Source organism: Centruroides sculpturatus, unplaced genomic scaffold (assembly GCF_000671375.1).
Source record: "Centruroides sculpturatus isolate CEXI.00-Female unplaced genomic scaffold, Cexi_2.0 scaffold2145, whole genome shotgun sequence".
Classification (NCBI taxonomy): domain Eukaryota; kingdom Metazoa; phylum Arthropoda; class Arachnida; order Scorpiones; family Buthidae; genus Centruroides; species Centruroides sculpturatus.
Window position 1 is genome coordinate 40,789 of NW_019386323.1, and position 22,941 is coordinate 63,729.

General features: G+C 29.3%; 1 protein-coding gene and 1 long non-coding RNA gene across 2 annotated transcripts in view; both read left to right on the forward strand.

Annotated features, from left to right (window-relative positions):
• The window catches only part of LOC111614552, a 48,173-nt gene that overhangs the window by 23,808 nt on the left and 1,424 nt on the right, over positions 1-22,941 (forward strand). The window lies entirely within an intron of this gene.
• LOC111614551 lies at positions 18,350-20,073 on the forward strand. The gene is made up of 3 exons (XR_002754953.1): positions 18,350-18,488; positions 19,782-19,842; positions 19,940-20,073. It is a non-coding gene; the product is annotated as an uncharacterized LOC111614551 (long non-coding RNA).

A 22,941-nucleotide genomic window follows, 5' to 3' on the forward strand; every position in this document is an offset into this window, starting at 1 on the left:
GCGAACCCGGAGTTACGCGATTTTCAAATCTCGTCGATTCGTCTTTTGTTTGAGCGCCACGCGACTCTCGATTACTCACTCCCCCCACACTATTGTTCAACTTACATGTTCGGACGTGTCGCGCGGAATCGACACATAGCTACAATTTATTTTGTGTTATTTTTTTCTGTGTTTGTTATATCTACGGAGACTTGAGAGACAATATGTGGTGATTTCTTGTAACCGTGAACGAATCAAAAGACGAAATGAGATTAACGACAACATTTATTAGCTTACATACATCCGATTTGGATTTTACACAAATTACGAAATTATACCCCGACTTACGCGAATTCGACTTACGCGGTTATCGCTCGGTCCCACCTATCGCGTAAGTTCGTGGTATTAGGTTGCGACTATGCAGACGCGAATTAGTAGCGAGCGAGAGATTGCGAGCGATATAGTTCTCGCAAAGGAAAGCCATGCACAAGCGAGAAGCGAGAAATATCACTGGAGAGAGCGAATTTCTGGTTCTCGCACATATCTGACAGGTTTTGATATTTATCGTGTCTCGCCTCTTCTCGCCACATATTCTCGCTCTCTTGTAAAATTCGCTCGCTCGCGTCTGCATAGTCGCACCCTTACTGTATAGCTCTGTAAAGAAACGTACATAAAAATATAAAATATTCTTTACTTTTTAAATCTTAAAACAATGTACTTAGTCAAATAGCTCCCTACCAGTGGCTAATGGATAGAATCGAAGACGGTGCATACACGCTCTGCAACTGTTCTTCCATCCACTGCCAAATCCCCAGTGTGCCGATACCGGTCAATGTCAAATGCCCGGTAGTATATCTCAAATGACGCGACAGGGCTGTTGTAGATTTTAAACGTTTCTCACCATAGCTGTAAAAATCTAAATATGTTAAACTTAATAGTCATTTGTTTTCTAACTAATTCGTCTTAGGACCAAGGGCTGTATTCTGGTCACCGTCACTGGTCTCTTGTCTCTCACAAGCCGGTCGCTGATTGGCTAATCCAAATGATTAGCCAATCAGCGACCGGCTTGTGAGAGTCCAAGTGTCCTCAGAAATTTCCAAAATTTACAATTTTTCGGTCACTCTCATTGAACTGGGAAAATTTGGCTTTATTACTTAATAATACGAAGAAATCAGTCTCCACTGTACTCGGCTAGAGATGGTTCGGTTAAGCTTTTGTTTAAGTAAAATTTCGGCTCTCAGCAGGGTTTTGTTTATGCCCCAATTCCCTAATCGCTTAATTATTTAACTACTTCTTAAGTAGAAATAAGTCGAAACCGGTTACTCTGTACGCAAAGATTTGTAATCTCGGGAAAAAAGTGGAATGACAAATTTTTTTACAACGGATATATAAATCGTAAATTTAAGGAAAATAAATTCTAGAGCTTTTTCTGTACCTCGTGCATCACTCTCATTCATTAAATTTAGTTGTAAATGACGCTGTCAAAGTAACAGTTATTTTTTTAACATTGTACAAGAATTGTACGCGTTTTTTTCTACATCCCCTTAGAGATGGGACATACGAAATCGTAATGTCACCGGTTTAACATTGAAATCCGCGAGTAATATAAACTCGGAGAGCGGAATTAAAATATCAAATATTTTAATGGATTTCTTTTAAACTCCTGTCAACTATACAGAACTGTCATAAAAACATACCACTAAATTCTTATCGGTTGGGCTAAGTTATAAATCTACTCGTGATTCACGTAATCGGGCGAGGGCGGCTAACAGCCCGGAACCAGTCCTGGATAAAATTGGATGCGGTATATGTGTAGCATCCACCCAAGGTCCTAGGCTTCCACCGGTTAAACCGGGTGAGGTTGGTGCTCTGTAAAGCGCATTCACGAATCTGGCTTTTTGGATGCTGACGATACAGCGCTTCCACTCCGCCACTAATATTCGAATATACAATAGCGATCTTATCTTTTTTCTCACGTGTAGTATAGAAATTTGTAATAAGATACATAATGCGGTTATAATAAAATATTGTGCGATTATTTTCATATAATTAAAATTAATACGTACTGTATTTAGTTTTTAGAAAATACAAGGGAAGCGGCGCATCCACCGCTTCCAATGATGGCACGCCACTGCACAATACAATAATTTTTACGTAAATTGAGTGTAAATACAGAATAAACGAATTACATCAAAGATGGGACGAATAACGTGAAATATCCCTCCGACACAGCTTATAATTTATTGTCATTTTTTCTTTGTTTGCTACTTTGACAGTTTTTTGTTGGCTACAAGTTAATGTTTTAGGATAGAATTTTTTAGAAATGTAATTCATAAATTGGTGTATTAAAAGTTTTTTTAATTTTTTGTGGAAATTTTTCCTGTAAAGCACAAAAAACAATGTTAGGTTAATTAGGTTAACTTTAGCATATAATATAAGTAATTACAAGAAAATACCAAAAGAATTATGAGAAAATAACGTAATACAATCGAGTATTTGCAGTAACTAGTTCAGACGTGTAGGAAACCTACACCCCCTCAGGCATTGTTGGGAACATCCCGCGAAAGTTTACAATCAGCTGTTCTCGAGGTCATTCAGCCGTGTCATGAAGCCTGTATCAAGTGTCACTTTGCCAGTATTGTGTTACATGAAAAATAATAAGTTTCTAAATAATAGATAATAAAATAAATAAAGTTTTATGATAACATTTTTTATAAATTTATTTTATAAAATGGTGTATTATAAATTATTCTGATTTTTGTGAGTTTTTTGTAAAGCTTTTTATGTCATAAAGCTATAAACTATTATAGAATGAGTATTATTTTGATATAAAAAAGTTTTTTGTATTTGTGTGAAAATATTCATATAAAAAGGCTTTTATAATAAAAGTTCTTTGAAACTCCTGTGTGCAATTATCAAGTTCCATAGGAAAACGTAAAATAGCACGATTGTCTAGCCTAATTTTTTTTATCTTTATACATCGATTGTTTTGTACAGATTGTTGAATAGTTTGTTGCAATTACTATTTTTTTATTTTATTTTTTTTTATCTAAACACATTTCATCTAATTTTATCTATAAAATACAAATTTACAATAATATTTACATGTGTTATTGCAAATCTGTGTTATTTGAATTATTGTAAATTTATTTTCGAAAAAACCATAAAATAAAAATAAGTCAATCAGTTTTATTTGCAGATTTTATAATGTAAAGTAATATGTTGTTTCTGTACTAAACGAACTGCACCCCTCTAGAGCCTCAGTGTGAAAAATGTTTACAATATACTATTTCTCCCTTCATAACAAACTCCAGGGGGTAGTGTGGGTCAAGCAATGTAGGACAGATAAAACATTTCTCTGATTTCAATAAGCTAACGAAGAATATTCATATACCAAATTTTTATAAAAACTCTGCATTCTTCTATCAAAAACACGATGTTTTGCAGGAAAAGCACTTTTATGAATGCAAGTATTGTTTCAAATGTCGTATCTTGCTTCAAATTCGCGCTACACTCAGTCTGTTTTCTAGCAAAGTCATATTACAGTTCACCGTAGTTTTGTATTTTGATTATCACGAATTTAAAATTATAATAAAATTTTAAATTTCCGAACAAAACAGAAAATAATATATTTATTTATATAAATTCGCTAAATTATATTAGATGTATTAGTCACACACATCCTTTGTTTGAAATCAAAACAAACCACAGCCTTTTAGCTACAGGAAGTAAGAAGATATTGCCATTATTTACACTACTTCTCTAATTACTCTCCTAGCAGGGAGTGGATGAGTCATCTGACGGTCGAAGTCCACACAAGTTTTCTTAGCGATAATGTATAAGAAACATTATTTTTATATTACTTCGACGATTTTTACAATAATCGACTATACTATGCATGCGATTCTTGGACATAGTTCTGATTTGTGTCATAATGGACACAAATCAGAACTATCTGAGCCATGGAACACGCCACGTTGACTTCAACCATAAACTACTATTGCAAACAGCGCGCACTCCCAATAGAATGTAGAAACCGTTCAGAACTCACCATTATTCCTAACACGTGGTTACCTCTTGTAGCGACCCGCTTGGACAGCTCACGGACCAGTTTGACGAACTTTGTTTAGTTACGCTTCCGTAACACCGTAACATTCTATAACGAAATTTACCAGTTAAGATTTGACAAGGACGATTTATTTTTCGAGATTAACTTGTAAAAAAGAGAACAAAATCAAATTACTTTAAAATTCAGATTAAATGTTTAACTATAAATTTATTATCTAAATTTATAAACATATATGTTTTACATAGCCTAACTAATCCTTTTAGTTTAAAAATGTAAAGTTATATAAGAATAATTTATATGTAAGATGTGGGATCAATAGGCTAATACATAAAGAAATGTTTGGAAATGTTTTATTTAAAAAACAATAGATGCAACACGAGTCAGAGCAATGTTCTCACACCCAGTTTCCCTCACCCATTCCAATATCTTGCAGACCAATACTTTTGTGAATTAAACTAAAAGTAATGATGAGACGGATCATCTCTGGTCTGCGGATCACAGTTTGAGTACGTTCAGTTAGACTAGACCGGAGCGGCTTTGTTTTAATTTCTTTTATGAATCGCACAGATTTTATTTCTTATCAGACTTTTCAATTAAACATGCAAATATCTGCAGCTTTTAACACCAAACAGTATACAAAAAATGATTCCATATTGAAAGCTTGGTAAAAGTTTTGTGCTTTATCTTTATCTTCATTTTTTAGTAATGCCAGCTTAAAAACAATCTTTAAATGGAAATTTTTCCTACTGCTTTGAGTCGAAGTCAGGTAAGTGAGACTTCTGAACGCAATAAGCGACAATCAATCTTATAAAACAGTAAAATCTTATAATTTACTTGTGGTTGTAGCACCCTTAAATCTTATCTAGAAAATTTATTCTCTTAAGAGATTTTGTAGGGAAAAAGTGTATATTTTTAATATTTTTTTAAAAACAATTTTTTATTTATTAACTTGTTGAATAATACTTAAACTATTTTCGAAATTTCGGATATTCTTCATTGAATACATTTAAATTCTTGAATACAGTTTTTCCATTTAATTTACAATTTTTGAATATTTTCATTTATTGCTCTCATATTTTCAGTATGCCTTCCCAATATTTTTAGAGTTCTTTTTTTTATATCATCGATGTTTGATGGTATTACTGTTTTTTTTTTTTTTAATTCTGCTAATTTCTTAAAATCATAATTATTGTAATTGTCTAATTTATATTCCAGTTTGTGTATTTTATTATTAGCGGACTCTACTTAAGAAATTATGATTTGTCCACAATTCTTAAATAATCCTAAAAATTACACAGCTATAAATCATTTTTGAAATATTTAAATTTTTTTCTAAAACATTCAGAGAATAAATAATGTTTAAATTATTATTATTCAGGGCTTAAGCTGTTGGTAGTTTTTTGCTAAAATGCTACAAGAATTTAAATTTAGCAATAACTTTCTTGGCACATTTCACTAAAAAAACTAATGTTTTCCAAGTGGTTACAGCATTTGAAAAACATGTCATCCCATCACTAGTTAAAACTATCACTATCACTAAAAATATCACTAGTTAAAACATGAAAGCTAACATTTTTAAGATGTTTTAAAGATGTTTTAACCAGTGATGGGATGAATTTCTCCTGATTCTTTTGAATATTTTCTAAAGTTTATTTAGTTTAGAAAAATTAAGGATTTACATTATGAGCACAGTATATTCATTAGTTAATAAACATCAAACTTAAGAATGGAAAGAGATTGGGAAATCCAGAATCAATCTTTTGAAAGAAACAAAAAAAATTCTCCATTTATATGTAGATATGCATGCTTTTATTGTGTAGTAGAAGATAAATTTGTAATCTTATTACAGATAAAGTTAATATTGCAACACTACCCTCAAACAAATTATAGCTAATTCCCTTTTACTCAAAAAAAAACCATCCCATTGTGTAATCTAAGGTTGCCTTCTTTAAAAACTCTTTTGTTGTCTGATGCAATGCAATGACCAGAAGGGAAAGGTAATGAGAAGACGCACTTTTTAAACTTCACACAATAGGCATGCCTTGTAAATTCTGTAATTCCATCATATTTAACACTAAATGAGGTTCAGCAAATGTAGCAACGAGCAGAATGAATATCATCATAGTCATTAGTTAACCAAGTTTTGAATTCATTCATTCGAGCCAGGTTTTCTTAAATGTACAATTGTGTGTACTTATTCGAGGAAAAGAAAACTCAAACGAAAACCTAGACTAATTCATCTTGAAAACTCAATTTTTAAAACTCAAAACAGAAGTAAATTTAGCATGAAAAATTTTTATTTAGAATCACATGAAATGCATTACAGTATCATTTGTGAATCATTTGAGGTGTTGTTCAAGCATTTTATCATTATAAGTAAACATACTAAATACTAAAAATAATTTTATCTAATATTTTTTTCAATTAAAATATAATTTTGTTTATATTTTAAACTGTTTTGCAGACCNATATTTGGGTTTATTCAAGCCTAAGGGGTAATTTAAAACCTGTGAGTCTAATTGAGTGTATGTACAATAATATGGAATATTAAAGGAGAAAAGCTTTTTTGACAAAGGAAAATTTAAAGTAATTTTGTAGGATTAAAGTTTGAAAATATTAGCTAAGACAGTATAAATATAAACTGAAAAATATTCAAAATAGTTTTATAATCTTTAATAAAAATTTAAAAGGGATTCAAGCAAGTTTAGAAGAAAAAACAATAATTCAGACAAGTATTAGTAATATTTTATCGGTAAGTAATGCACAAGAAACTTCTTAATAGTAAGATATTTAATGAAGTTTCTCTCTTATAATATTTTTAAAAATTGTCTTATTTAATAAAAAATTTCAGGGTAAATGCCCAAGGTCATTTCCTAGTACTGCCGAAGAGGATATCAATTTGGCAGATAAACTGTGGCAGACGGCATTAGCAGAATCAAATTTTCCTCATATTTTTCCTATTCAAATGAGTTCTATTATTCCTTTTAGTGAGTATTTTAAAAATGTTCATTTATTTTACATTTAAAATGTATTCATGATATTAATTTGAAATTATTAGACAATATATTTATTTCTTTTCTAACAAGTAATGTGATTAGAATTTTTAAAACTTTGAATATCAATTGTAATAAGAAATTACACTGTACTAAAAATACTAATAATTTATTTTATTTTAATCCAGAATCTAGTCATTATCTCATTGAACACATTACTATATTAAGAAATAAAGGCTTTTGAACATTTTAAAGAAAAAAGATACATATGAAACTGGTGTATATGGGGAAAGAACACCTTCACACTTATAGCCCAAGAGAATTTAATGATCCTATTGAATATAAACAGGTATTCAAATTTTTAATAGCGAGGACATTTGATGTAGTGATAGGAGAGTAAATTGGCATGCGGAACTACAACATATTGAAAAAAATAGCAGCCATATAGGGGATAAATAAAATGAAATTTTATAAGATGGTGTTGAAAATTGATTATAGGAAGAGAAGGAAAGAAAATGGTGAGAGTAGTAGTAATACATTATGTAGAAAGATTGGAGATGATGCTCTTATAGACAATTGGAATGAATCAGAGATATAAGAATAAATAGCACTCTGATCTAATGAAAAATGAAAAGACTAGAATATATGAAGTAGACTTAGTAGAGGAGAAGGAGATAAAGGGGCCACTAGAAGAACACTGAATGTTAGACTAGAATAAACATATAAGGGATGTTAGAACAGGAAAAACAAATAGTATTCTTTTTAGATAGGGAAGACTAAAAAGAGGAACAGAGATAGAATGGTGTATAAGATAAGATCTTAGAAGTTAGAGGGAGAGAGCTTACAGAGAACATATGGATTTATGAAAGAAGTGTAGAGGCTTATGATCAAGAACAGAGATTTGGAATGTGTTTAGCTCATGGAAATGGGTCTTAGACAAAAGATATAGAAGGCTAACTTTTAGGCAGCTAAATCACAGATATTTAAAGATGGGTGAAGATAGACAGATAGAGAGAAATAAGATAAAATAATAAGTAAAGGCTTCATAACATTTTAATATAATAGTAGAGACAGTGGTATAATGACTAGACTATAAAATTTTTCAACTCCAAGTTTTAATATTGATTTAACATATAGATAAATTGAATTTCTGTATTTTTTTTATTGAAAACATTTTATATAGAATTGTGTTGTACATATTAATTAATACATTTAACTTGATTTTAATTTCAAACTAGTTATAAAATTTCATTTAAATAATAAACATTAATGATAAATATTAAGATATATTCATGATGATATATATTAGAAAAATTAACAAAGTTTTTGTACTGTCTTTTAACAAAGAAAGAAAAATACTACTATCTTTAAGGTTACCAATAAATACATGAAATGGAATGCTTTTAGCTCAATTTTTGACCATCTTCAATATTAAATCAAAATTTTAAATGGAATAAGACACTTAAAAAAAATGTTATTGACATACTAATTACTGTTTTTTTGAACATATAACTTACAGAAAATTGCTAAGATAAAAATGAAATATTTGAATAACCACCACCATATATCTCTTGCCTATGATGCAGCTACTGTGCCATAGGTGAGCATTTCATAATTGCAATTTAAAATGGACATATGATCCCACTGTTTGAAGGAGTAATATGTTGTGGGTAAAGTAATATGTGTGAGAAGCTGGGGGTTAGAGAGTAAAGCTCTAAACCCTTTTTCTGACGTCAGTCTGTGAAGGCCACTCAAATGCCACTGGATGGCTTTATAGGGTTAGAATCTAGTAAGAGGGCATTTCTAACTTCGAGTGGGGAGGTATGCTGAGTAAGTCAATAGGATGTCCAAGGTTGGAAGAAGGCGAGACTTAGGCGCTTCAACTAAATACAACAATTTAAGCTAAAGCAAGGAGTACATAGAAGCTACAGTCCTAAGTCTGTATACAATTACAATATTTGTCTGTTTGATAATACATCTAAGATCTGAATGATGACAACTATCTAAGTACTTATATGCTAATTGACTGAGAGAGAGAGTTTACAATTCTTGGGAAGATGATCCATTGTTTCCCAGTCTGGTTTCTATGGATCATCAGCAAAATGCTCCTGGATTGATGGTTGACAATCTGTAGGGAGTATCTAGGGGAACAAGGAGACAATAAGTTACACATAATGTAAAAGACACTTCTCGGTGAACAATTGCCCAAAGATTCGGTCACAATCATCATATCTCCAGCAGATGTGGGAATTTGATCAGGTGACCTTATGGTTTCTAATGATGACACTTTGAATGTGTCATCTCTGGGCTGGTTAAGGCAGTGATAATTGAACTTGTTGTCAGATTTGCACTGTGAGATTCGTTTACATAATGTTCCCATGTATCAGCAGTTAAACACCTAGCTGTTACAATTTTTTTTTTTCAATTAACTCCCCAGGATCCCATATATGCACAAAAATGTGTCATCAAAATTAAACTGAGGTGTTAAAAAAACAACATATTTACTTAAAAATTACATACTATAAAAGGATTATTCACTGTACTTCCAATAATTAATAGATTATTGACTTCAGATGCTCTGAATAAAAATACTGTTGAGTAAGAACAGTTTAACTGCAACAAATGTTTGTATACTTGGTTTTTACATAATAATGATTTTACATTTAAAAATGATAATAAAATTTAGAACTACAGATATAAATAAATATACATATACATACAACTTTATAAGATGTGTGAAATTATATTGATGTATGAATTTTAATGATGTAAAAGTAAAGTCAAGAAGGGCCTCAAAGAATTTCGAGGATTTTTTTTATTAAAATGCGGCTCCTTTTCCTAAATAAACAGAGTTTAATTTTCACATAATCACTTTTTAGAAAAGTGCTCTTCACTTAATAGTCAAAAGTTAGGCCAAAAACATTCCATTTTATGATAAATTTGTTGGTAATCTTAAACATAATCGTGTTGATAGCTGAGATAATTAATGCATCATCTCACTTCACTGTGGGACTCTGAATCAATTCCAGGCAAACAATTCTCCAGGATTTTTTCATGTGCACTCTGTCCTAAATTTATCAGTTTCCTTTCCTTGAGCANAAATATTTTTGTCAACTGCCAGCCTCAATTTAAAATTGCCAGCCAAACTAACCCAATACTGGCTGGGTGGAAACCCTAACATCACCCATCTCTCCTAAAATGAGACAGGCAGTATCAACTGAGTGCAATCTCATGTTGCTTCGACTATGCAGAAGAAAAGTCCTCCTTACATATAGGGCATGATGTATTCTCTGCTCTGTAGACGCAAAAGTTTCCAATAAACAAATTAAAATAAAACTTATAAAATTCATTCATTACTTAATAAAATTAAGTGCTTTTTCCCACTATCAGAGGATGATTTGTAACATTTTGCATGCCAAGGCGGGAAAGTAGCCTCCAGATAAAGGTTGACTCCACCACAAGATTTGTTATTTCCTATTGGTGTATGAAAGGACAAAAGGACAGTCAGTTTGTCCAAAAGAAATTTTGTAAACGGTTTCAAAATTATTGTCCCGGCAGTAAATTTTAATTTAAATGGATACTTAATTGTTATATTGTAATTTTAAAACAATTTCTGATGGAATGGAATTTGTTTAAAAGATGTAAGGATATGTCATAGACTAAAGTTTATAAAAATGATAGTTGTAAATGACCTTCTCTCAGATTACCCTCATATATCAACAGTTTTTAAATTTGTTCTTTTACAACCAGTGCACACTGCTGAGTGCAAATGGTTTCGGTAAAATGACATTAACAAAAACTTCAATTGGAAAATGTTTTAATGTAAAAATGTCAGTTAAACATCTTCATAAATGACCCTCCAAGATGATAATTTGATTTTCATTCAGCATTTGTTGCCTGGTGTGAATCAAAACAAAGCAGAATTGTTCAATAATGTATGATACTTGTGGGTTGTAACAATAGATTTATGGTTATATTTGTAGTGCAGTACACTAATAATGTACAGTATCTGTGAGAATAAACAAATGTTTAAACAATGATCTATTGTGTATTGTTCTGGGCAGCCTCATGGATGAGAAATGTTAGCTATGGTTTTTAAAATTTTACTACAACTTTTTTAGTAAAATTAGCTAAAATGCTGTAGAAAATTTTTTCAGCTTAAACCCTGATTATTATTATTATGACATATATAATTATTATCATCATCATAAATAGTTTGTATACCAATATAATATTCAATTAAATAATTAATTAAAATGCCTCAATGTCCTTTTCTTACTAAATTATAAATTTTAGTCTATAAACAAGCATTCACTATTATCAGGACTTATTATACTGGCTTAACAGACAATACAGAGTTTCACAGAAAACAATTTTTATTTAATATTTAATATACCTGTCTGTCAAGCCAATATAATAAGTCCTGATAATAGTGAATGCTTGTTTATAGACGAAAATTTATAATTTAGTAAGAAAAGGACATTGAGGCATTTTAATTAAAATATAATTTTAATAATCATGACTAGTTGTGTGTTTTCAGCACAGAGCCAGTGGATGCAAGGGTGACCTGAAGGGCAACAAGCACTAAGTACACAATGTCCTGTACACAGGCTCAGTTAGACCACTGTAGTTGTGTGTTTACAGTCTTCCATCCGCAGCAATAACACGATGTCAATGGATGGAAGGGTAGCTACCAAAGTGAAGGGCAGTCAAGCACTTCCTACTGCTATAGACATTTTAGTTCGAATTTCCGGCTATAGGTTCCTTATATCAAAACATTCAAAATTTCATCCTCTACAATCTCCAAATTTTTAAGACGTTATTCTGATACACCCTATATATATACATGTAAAGCCAATGAGAATTTGACGAAGATTGACCAAAATGGTAAGAACAGAGAGAGACAAATATGGTCAATCTTCATCAAATCTTTCCTGGGACTTTAACGATACTCTATATTTAATGAAAACTGTATTATTTTATCTTAAACCTGGACACTTCCAGATTTAATCCTCCTTATTAACTCTTAAANTAACAACCCCAAATAATATCCACACAAAAGTATATATTTATTAAATTTATCCCTTAATAAGTTTCCCAAACTTTATAAATTATTCATAAGCAAGAGAATAAAAAATCAGAAATTGTTTTGTTATGTAAGCAAAATTATTAAAATAAAAAATGATAAATAATTTTAATTTAAATGCTATTATTTATCATCTTTTTTGTACTTTGTATATTTTTGGGAAAATTTTGGGTCCTGAAAAAATTCTGCACCCCCTTTTCATAAGTTGTATTGCACCACATTACTTCTTGCTGCTTGCAGACAGCTACACTTAGTTAAGTATATTGTCAGCAAAAAAAATCAAGGCAGCGAAGAAGGCAAATTTCCTGACTTTCCATGACTTTTTCCAAACACTAATGTATATCCCCAACTTTCCAGGTGCATAGAAACCCTGTATTCAACTTGTTTATTAATATATTAAAAGAAATCAAAGTAAAAATAAAAACAATTTACTAAATTTTAAGAAATAAAACATCAAACTCTTTTAAAAACATTTATGACGACAAATACAATTTAGAGACCATCTGCAATCCAGCTGTTGTGGCTTGTGTTAATAAAAAGTACATATTAATTTAAGTATTTTTAATTTTTGAATTAGCCCCTTTGGGTACTTCTGAATCAACAACTGTGACTTTACATATGATGCAATATTGGAGGTATTCATAGTATTTGAACGTATTTTTTTAATCAACACACTATTTGAGACCCTGAATTTCAAATACTTTCTAGTATTTTTAAATTTTAAAAATAGTATTCATACATCTCTAATCTTAATAAATAACAAATCAAAATTTTTTATAATCATATATGACATGTAATGTATGTAAAAGTTAAATTTGATTTAACTTAATAACACTTCTATTTAAATGTCATCATTCAATAAAATTAATTAGTCTCTTTAATCTTAACAAATAATTTTATTTATTAATCCTAATGCAAAATGATAAACTGTCTACCTTTAAGTCATATTATGTTGCTTAACTAGTTTAAAGTATAGCCCAAAAATGATCTGCTAATTTCGATTTTAATTGACTAAACAGAACTATGTTTTCATCCAAGCAAATTCCATATATGAACTACTATACTCAGAAATTTTTTAATAAAAGTATTTTTTTATAGCTAGTTTGATAATTTTTTATGCATTCAAGAAAAAAATATAGTAATATGCTCTAAAAGCATATTCCAAATTAATATTAGAAACACTATAAATTTAATAACTTATAACATGAAATGAATACAAAGACCATATACATAGAGAGAGGAGTAAAAAAGAAAAATTATTATTCCAATATACAAATGGCATTTTATTATTTAAACAGATGTTTTTGATTTGTATAGGAAGCAAATAATATAATGTAAAAAGTATTTTATATTCACATATTTAATATATTTGTGATAGGATGACTTTAGTCTGCTATTAGTCTCAGATTTAAATGAAAATGTTATATTTGCATGTAATTGAAAAATATGACTTGTAAAAAATGAAAACCCAAGGATAATAGCAAATACATTTTCATTTTATACTAAAAACTGTAAAATAGTAAAAAATGAAGTCCAAATGTGCAATTTCTAGTATAAATTTTTCATTCTTAAATATTTAACTGTCAAAACTGTATTAACTCCAAATTAAATCATAATTAAATTTATTTCTTATAAATTCCATTTAAGAATAACTTTGAGAATAGTTTTGAACCATATAAATTTATTTCTAGTTATTGAAAGTTCTATTCACAATTTATTTTCATTACATTACATATACTGTAATTTCTATTGTTTTAATTATTTTTTTTAAATTATGTTGTAATATAATGAAATGAATCATATGACACTTTCATTTTTTCACACTTTAATAAATATGAAAATATCATGATTATAAATAATAAATAAAAGTAAACAGAAAGCTTGAAATCTATTTTATTGTGTGAAAATGTTTATGAATGATTGATTGATATTTAAAAAAGAATTAATCATTAGTAGTTAATTCAAACATTTTCAATATACTCATGGTTAAATCTTCATTTTTAAATTTGGTACATATAAATTTATAGAAATTTTCATTTATAAAATGTAATAAAATAAATAACAGATGGATTACCATATACAATTATGAAATTTCTGGTTTATAATAAACGTAAGTTAATTTAAAAGCAAATTCAGTAACATGAAATTGTAGCTTGGAAATAACTTAATATTCAGAATGTAATCTAGAAATCTGCAGGATGTAAGAGATTTAAATATACAACAGTATAATTTAATATAAAANAATAACTTAATAGTCAACCTCAAATTGTATAAAAAAATCTATGGAATTCAGAATATAATCTAGAAATCTGTAGGATGTGAGAGATTCAAATATACAATAGTATAATTTAATATAAAATCAAATACATTTCCTACAAAAATGATATCTGAAATAACTCTTGTACTATTTAAATTGAACTCCTAATTTTTAAGTTAATGAGTCTATTGAAAAATGTCTGGAGTATTTCTACAGAACAATTCATTATCATCATTAGTTATTGATTATAATAACAATTTCACATTGATATTTGAGCCATTGATTTTGAAAGTGGGGCAAGTCCATTTTGCGAAAAAAATAGTTAAAGCTAATTCTTATACATAAAATTCATGTTTTTAATCAATTCACAAACATCTTTTAATATCTGTATAAATTTGTTACTAGTAATTTATATCCTTAATGATATTTACAGTGAGTTGATTTTGAAAGTGAGGCAAGTCCACTCTAAAGAGAAATATGAAGATATGATGAATTTATTACCCTATGTATCATGAATACTTTAAAAATCTGCACCAACTAATATGCATGCAACTTATTACTAATAGAATAAATAAGTAAATAAATAAAATCTTCAATATTTTGTTATTATAACTATATTCCATTCAAAGAAAAGCAACGTTCTCAACAAATCATTGTTTTTTGAAATTGAGGGCATACGAAAACATGATTTTTTCACCTAACATGGATAACCATTATTGCATATTAAATTTACACGAAATAAAACCAAAAAAATATAAGTCTATTACTGTTTACGAATATTTTTTAACTCATTCAAATGCAAACCATTAAATATCTAGCAATAACATAAAATGGACTTGGCTCATTTAATGAATTAACATTTGTATGAATGTAAATTTACTGGGAACTTAATTTATTATGAGAGAATTTCAAGTAACTATATATAATTAAGAAGATACATTAAATACTGCATGCTATAAGCTAGAACTTCTAGATAATAATAATAATAATAAAACATTTTTATCACTTTTTCTAGCAAGTTTTAATAAAATGAACTAATATTTTCAGCTATTTTGAATAATTTTGAAAATCAAGAAATGTTTTGAGAATATTTGGCATCACACAGTTGCCCCGTCATTTGTCAACTTTCGTGGGTCATCACAATCTCTATGGCTACTCGAAATCTCACCAGTTCAAATTTAAGAACTGCATTCTCAATAAAAAAGGCAGCGATAGGAATCGAAGCCAAAACCTTTTAATTGTATAACTCTACCAACTGAGCTACTTAAGTATGTCCATTATGATTTCTAGTCAGCTATAATAATATATCAAATTGCAATATTACAAAATTCGAATAATAAAAATAAGTTGGGTTTTCATGAATTTGAATTTTAGACCCCTTAATTAAATTTAATGAGAGTATTTTATCAAATTGCCTATGGTTGATTTTACAAAGATGCTTTTGTATTCAACAAACATTGTCTATGGTAATTTTTGAGAAAAAGTTGTTATTGATTAAAAAAATGAAATTTTATTGACCACTTATCTAATACAATTGAACATTTCTTGAATGCGAATATAATACATTGTTATAAACATAAAAAAGAAATTATAGTGTATCTACATAACAGGTAGGGGAAGGGAGGGCAAGATGGAAACTACTTACCCACCCCGAACCGCGCGACGAAGCACCCAAATCTCCATGCACACAGAGACACCCGGATATCTTGTTTTTATGAACGGCGACTCAGATCGGTTGGTGCCACGAAGTGACGTGTGCAAGTATTTCTTATTTCGCAGCAGATTATTATGCAATCATTGGACTTTTGCAGTTTTATTATTTATACCTACAAGGTAAAGTATTACTATTTTGTTTTTATACAAAGTATCTACTAGGGATAGATTGCATGAATTGATATTTAAATAGGGAAAAAATTCAAGGATTTTTAAAGAGTTGATATTATTATTGGCAATGGGAATTTGGGCAAGATGGAAAATTGCATTTTAGGGCAAGATGGAATAGTTTCCATGTAGCAAGCGCAATTATTTTGATTTCTGTTATCAATTTATCTAACTAATTGAGGATATAGTTGTTTCTAGATGGTGAACAAGTATATAAAAAAGTTCTTGGACTGAAGAAACTGCAGATGGCGGTGGATGAAGGTTTTGTGTATTATGTGGAGAACCAAATTTGGAACCGCCCACAGATGACTGGGTACAGTGTCCAGTGTGTTGTGGTTGGGCACATAAACTATGCACAGACACAAAAGATGGATGTTTTTCGTGTGTCAATTGTAAAATGTAGGGATATCCTAGGTATTCCATCTTGCCTTCAGCGTGAGGGCAAGATGGAATTTTTTACGTTTTTACTTCATGATTCCTAATAGGTTTTATGCTTAATATTAATTATTTTTAATTACACAGTTTTTTAACCATCTAAGATCTCTGTCGAGACTGATTAAAATAAAAGTTTATATTATGTTGTTTTATATATTTTTTACATCATAAAGTTAAACCTTCCATCCTGCCCTCCCTTCCCCTATCTAAATTGATTTATTTTTAAAGATATACACACGTGTAATACATATAGTCGTGCTTCGTTTAATAACGAATAAGGAACACAACTTAATGCATTTTGACTTTTCGGCGTTTTACTTAAACTGTAAGATGGTCGATCTTTGAGAGCGCTCGTATGGTCTATATCAGGGCAGGCATGTCAAAGATACAGCCCGCGGGCTATGACTGGCCCACGAAACAATTAGTTGCGGCTTGCGACATCAATTCAATAATACTATTTGTTTATTTTTTATTATCTTGGTACCAAAGCAAATGCGATATTTTGTACTTGTTTAAGTACAAAATATCGCACTTAAATAATACCTAATAATAATAAGGTTCAACAATTTTGTTTACTATATTGGATTTAATGAGTTATAGTCGATTAACACTAGTGGCTGTGTACTGTGGGACCAGAGTCAAGGCATGGTAACCAAAACAAGACAAAAATTAAATAAGCATGTCGGTGTGTGCGTCTGTATTCAGGAATTTCCTAACAATATGACCTGTTTAATAATAATAACAATAATAATAATATTATTATTATTTGAAGACATAGTCCTTCCCAAAAAAGGAGTCATCATTTACTAGCTCTTTGTTCCAGACAATACATTCTTGGCGACTGACCTTTCTTTTTAAGCTACTGACCGCCAAAACGTCCTTTAAAAGCACAAGAATACATCCAATTAAAAAATACAAACATTTTTAAAAAGGAACTGGTGACTACGGACATCTTCTATTCTTCATCATACCTTCTTGTTTCGGCTTTTATCTACAACTAAATAAGCACTGGTAAAATGTAGATTAGAAAAGCTGTCCTCTGGGGATGATACTTTGAAAAATTTATGTCCTTCCCAATAGTCCTTTTTGGAAGTCAGTAGCCAAAAGGAAAGGTCAGTCGCTCAAGAATATATTGTCTGGAACAGAGCTAGTAAATGGTGACTCCTTTTTTGGGAAGGACTATGTCTTCAAATAATTAATTATAATTATCACCATCACACGAAAATCTACAAAAAGTGTTTATTATTGCTGTTGTTTTTATTCTTATTCATTCTTATTACAGATATTTATTTTATTTTATATATTTTGTGACAATTCATGAAAAACCTTTTTTTTTTAGAAATTATCATAAATCAGAATTTATAAGAGAACAAAATACTTTTTATGTTGCTTGAGATTCTGCAGCTCAAAGGACTAAATACTTCTAACACTGACTGCACTTACTGTGGTTGAATTATAGTGCAAGTGCATTGTAGTTTTAATATAATGCTTATTTTTTATCTTTGAAATAGCATTATAGTGAAATATGTAGAATAGGATTGTATATAATAATAATATTTGTATTACTGTTTTAAGTGAATAATGTATTATTTTAAAATATGATGACATTTTCAGAATATTTATGATATTTATTTGATTGTAGCCTTTTCCGACATGTTTTATGGGATTATAGAGCAGAGAAATGGAGAACGTTAGTCTCTAGTATATTGAACATGGCTCTCCATTGTGCTTATCTGACTGGTGATTTAGAAGAATACGTGACTCTTGGCTTAGAATTTACGGGGAATTGTATCCTTTTGAAGTGCGATGAAAAAATTTTTTTCTGAGTTACACGAAAGAAATAAAACCATAGAAAAATACTTGTAAATTTTATTTTTTGTCAATCTGTATTTATTTAATTTTTAACATTGTATATAATAAGTAGAAAAATATTTTGGACATATTTTCTTCATTGTCGTATAGAATTTATTTATAATAATAATTATTATTCAGATTCATTCATAGCAAGTTTATTTAATTTTGAAATTGACTGGTTTTAATGCATGCAAAAACAAATAATTTAAATAGACTTTAATTTGAAATACTATGTACTGTACATAATCTGATTTACATAAATTGAAAAAATAAGTCCACAAAATGTTAATGAAGGAACCATGTAAATAGTATTTAAAATTTAATTTTAATTAAGGTCAAAAGATTCTCTCATTTACTTTAAAGAAAAGTAACATTTTTTGCTGATGTAACAAATAAATATATTAACTAACAAACATTTTTCTTGAAACAACTTAATCTTTCTTAGGCTTTTAAGAAATGATATGATAATATCTTATTCATTAAAAATGTAAGGAAGCTTAAGTTTGTCTTCCAAATGCATATAATTTTAATTTTTTATAACTAAAAAATTTTATGAAGCTTTAGATTGATTAAACTCACATACTACTTTATAAGAATTTTGTTTGACCATGTAGATCATTTCTCTGTAGATCAGTATTAGTCTGTGAAGAATTTTCAATAGCACATGAAAATTACAACACAAAGTTTTTTGATAAAATCATAAAATTTAGATAAAAATAGATATTTTAGATAGACAAATATTTTTATCATTAATGTTGAATATAGAAGTCACTTAGTTCCTAGTGTTACTCTGTCTTGCAGTAATTTCTTTAGCCTGTAGAATGAAGAAGTTTACAACAAAAAACAATAACACCACCAGGTCTGCGAGTAGGGTATTTTTCAACCGTTTGTTAGTTTTTTATTTGCATTTACTGTTTCTTTCCTATTTTCAACATTAGATTACTTTTGTTACTGTTTGTCTCTCAACAATTAAATACACATTCAGTATGAAAATATAGGTTAAATATATTTGGGTTTATTCAAGCCTAAGGGGTAATTTAAAACCTGTGAGTCTAATTGAGTGTATGTACAATAATATGGAATATTAAAGGAGAAAAGCTTTTTTGACAAAGGAAAATTTAAAGTAATTTTGTAGGATTAAAGTTTGAAAATATTAGCTAAGACAGTATAAATATAAACTGAAAAATATTCAAAATAGTTTTATAATCTTTAATAAAAATTTAAAAGGGATTCAAGCAAGTTTAGAAGAAAAACAATAATTCAGACAAGTATTAGTAATATTTTATCGGTAAGTAACGCACAAGAAACTTCTTAATAGTAAGATATTTAATGAAGTTTCTCTCTTATAATATTTTAAAAAATTGTCTTTATTTAATAAATTTCAGGGTAAATGCCCAAGGTCGTTTCCTAGTACTGCCGAAGAGGATATCAATTTGGCAGATAAACTGTGGCAGACGGCATTAGCAGAATCAAATTTTCCTCATATTTTTCCTATTCAAATGAGTTCTATTATTCCTTTTAGTGAGTATTTTAAAAATGTTCATTTATTTTACATTTAAAATGTATTCATGATATTAATTTGAAATTATTAGACAATATATTTATTTCTTTTCTAACAAGTAATGTGATTAGAATTTTTAAAACTTTGAATATCAATTGTAATAAGAAATTACACTGTACTAAAAATACTAATAATTTATTTTATTTTAATCCAGAATCTAGTCATTATCTCATTGAACACATTACTATATTAAGAAATAAAGGCTTTTGAACATTTTAAAGAAAAAAGATACATATGAAACTGGTGTATATGGGGAAAGAACACCTTCACACTTATAGCCCAAGAGAATTTAATGATCCTATTGAATATAAACAGGTATTCAAATTTTTAATAGCGAGGACATTTGATGTAGTGATAGGAGAGTAAATTGGCATGCGGAACTACAACATATTGAAAAAAATAGCAGCCATATAGGGGATAAATAAAATGAAATTTTATAAGATGGTGTTGAAAATTGATTATAGGAAGAGAAGGAAAGAAAATGGTGAGAGTAGTAGTAATACATTATGTAGAAAGATTGGAGATGATGCTCTTATAGACAATTGGAATGAATCAGAGATATAAGAATAAATAGCACTCTGATCTAATGAAAAATGAAAAGACTAGAATATATGAAGTAGACTTAGTAGAGGAGAAGGAGATAAAGGGGCCACTAGAAGAACACTGAATGTTAGACTAGAATAAACATATAAGGGATGTTAGAACAGGAAAAACAAATAGTATTCTTTTTAGATAGGGAAGACTAAAAAGAGGAACAGAGATAGAATGGTGTATAAGATAAGATCTTAGAAGTTAGAGGGAGAGAGCTTACAGAGAACATATGGATTTATGAAAGAAGTGTAGAGGCTTATGATCAAGAACAGAGATTTGGAATGTGTTTAGCTCATGGAAATGGGTCTTAGACAAAAGATATAGAAGGCTAACTTTTAGGCAGCTAAATCACAGATATTTAAAGATGGGTGAAGATAGACAGATAGAGAGAAATAAGATAAAATAATAAGTAAAGGCTTCATAACATTTTAATATAATAGTAGAGACAGTGGTATAATGACTAGACTATAAAATTTTTCAACTCCAAGTTTTAATATTGATTTAACATATAGATAAATTGAATTTCTGTATTTTTTTTATTGAAAACATTTTATATAGAATTGTGTTGTACATATTAATTAATACATTTAACTTGATTTTAATTTCAAACTAGTTATAAAATTTCATTTAAATAATAAACATTAATGATAAATATTAAGATATATTCATGATGATATATATTAGAAAAATTAACAAAGTCTTTGTACTGTCTTTTAACAAAGAAAGAAAAATACTACTATCTTTAAGGTTACCAATAAATACATGAAATGGAATGTTTTTACCTCAATTTTTGGCCATTTTCAATACTAAATCAAAATTTTAAAAAAATGCTGTTGACATACTAATTACTGTTTTTTTGAACATATAACTTACAGAAAATTGCTAAGATAAAAATGAAATATTTGAATAACCACCACCATATATCTCTTGCCTATGATGCAGCTACTGTGTCATAGGTGAGCATTTCATAATTGCAATTTAAAATGGACATATGATCCCACTGTTTGAAGGAGTAATATGTTGTGGGTAAAGTAATATGTGTGAGAAGCTGGGGGTTAGAGAGTAAAGCTCTAAACCCTTTTTCTGACGTCAGTCTGTGAAGGCCACTCAAATGCCACTGGATGGCTTTATAGGGTTAGAATCTAGTAAGAGGGCATTTCTAACTTCGAGTGGGGAGGTATGCTGAGTAAGTCAATAGGATGTCCAAGGTTGGAAGAAGGCGAGACTTAGGTGCTTCAACTAAATACAACAATTTAAGCTAAAGCAAGGAGTACATAGAAGCTACAGTCCTAAGTCTGTATACAATTACAATATTTGTCTTTGTGATAATACATCTAAGATCTGAATGATGACAACTATCTAAGTACTTATATGCTAATTGACTGAGAGAGAGAGTTTACAATTCTTGGGAAGATGATCCATTGTTTCCCAGTCTGGTTTCTATGGATCATCAGCAAAATGCTCCTGGATTGATGGTTGACAATCTGTAGGGAGTATCTAGGGGAACAAGGAGACAATAAGTTACACATAATGTAAAAGACACTTCTCGGTGAACAATTGCCCAAAGATTCGGTCACAATCATCATATCTCCAGCAGATGTGGGAATTTGATCAGGTGACCTTATGGTTTCTAATGATGACACTTTGAATGTGTCATCTCTGGGCTGGTTAAGGCAGTGATAATTGAACTTGTTGTCAGATTTGCACTGTGAGATTCGTTTACATAATGTTCCCATGTATCAGCAGTTAAACACCTAGCTGTTACAATTTTTTTTTTTCAATTAACTCCCCAGGATCCCATATATGCACAAAAATGTGTCATCAAAATTAAACTGAGGTGTTAAAAAAACAACATATTTACTTAAAAATTACATACTATAAAAGGATTATTCACTGTACTTCCAATAATTAATAGATTATTGACTTCAGATGCTCTGAATAAAAATACTGTTGAGTAAGAACAGTTTAACTGCAACAAATGTTTGTATACTTGGTTTTTACATAATAATGATTTTACATTTAAAAATGATAATAAAATTTAGAACTACAGATATAAATAAATATACATATACATACAACTTTATAAGATGTGTGAAATTATATTGATGTATGAATTTTAATGATGTAAAAGTAAAGTCAAGAAGGGCCTCAAAGAATTTCGAGGATTTTTTTTATTAAAATGCGGCTCCTTTTCCTAAATAAACAGAGTTTAATTTTCACATTTATTTCTTTTCT